This window comes from Pteropus vampyrus, unplaced genomic scaffold (genome assembly GCF_000151845.1).
Source record: "Pteropus vampyrus isolate Shadow unplaced genomic scaffold, Pvam_2.0 Scaffold81, whole genome shotgun sequence".
Taxonomy (NCBI): Eukaryota; Metazoa; Chordata; class Mammalia; order Chiroptera; family Pteropodidae; genus Pteropus; species Pteropus vampyrus.
In genome coordinates, this window is record NW_011888862.1 from 6,847,298 (window position 1) to 6,848,188 (window position 891).

Below are 891 nucleotides of genomic sequence, written 5' to 3' on the forward strand. Positions count from 1 at the left end.
ATGCTGCGGGGTGGGCCTGCACCCACGTCTCCTTTCTTATCTATTCTGTCTGTCTGTAGAAATTTATCACAATTTAATGAATGAAGGAACTCAATGCATATTTTTTATTTTTTTTTTATTTTTTTTTAGGTGAGGCAACCCTTGGTTGACCTCACAGATTGCAAGGACCTAGTCAGCTTACAATCCCTTATTTTTTTAATTTTTTACGCCTACAGCACCTGGTCTTCTAGGTGGTCTCCCATCCAAGTACTAACCAGGCCCAACCCTGCTTAGCTTCTGAGATCAGACGAGATCGGGCTTGTTCAGGGTGGCATGGCCGTAGACTAGAACTCAATGCATATTATCTGAAACTCATCTATTTAGAAAAGTGTAAGGGTTATCACCTTTGATTAATGCTTGATATACATATCTATATGTGTGTGTGTACAGGAGAAGGAGGAGAGGGAGAAGCAAAGGAGGAGGAAGAGGAGGAGGTAGAGGAGGAGAGAGACTTCAACTTATAAAGAAGTTTCGCTCCAAAAGTTTACTTTTAAGTCGATAGCATTTTCTCTCAGAAACAGGGTTATAGTTAGAGGTTAGTTAAGGGCCCAGGTCAGGCTGCAAAAGCACATTTAACCAAAGTCCCAGAAGCATAGTAGTATCATAGAGCCAGAACACCATCTTATGACAGTGTTTCTGTGGAAAATGTTTTGAAGATTCTGACTTAAAATGCCAGGGATCTCCCTTTGGACCCTTCTCTTCTTCTCTCCCCACCTGTGGGTCACTTCCCCAACACCAGGTGCAGATAGAAGTTGCGCTCAGGAGCAGAGGCATGCGATATGGTAAGTGGTCAGAGTTGGGCTGATAGATGGGGCCAAGAGCAGGCCTGGCCTCCTGGGGGACAGTGGGGAG

At 44.3% G+C, this 891-nt stretch overlaps 1 pseudogene; it reads right to left on the reverse strand.

Annotated features, from left to right (window-relative positions):
- Positions 1 to 206: 206 nt before the first annotated feature.
- LOC111741780 lies at positions 207 to 324 on the reverse strand (annotated as a pseudogene).
- Positions 325 to 891: the final 567 nt, after the last annotated feature.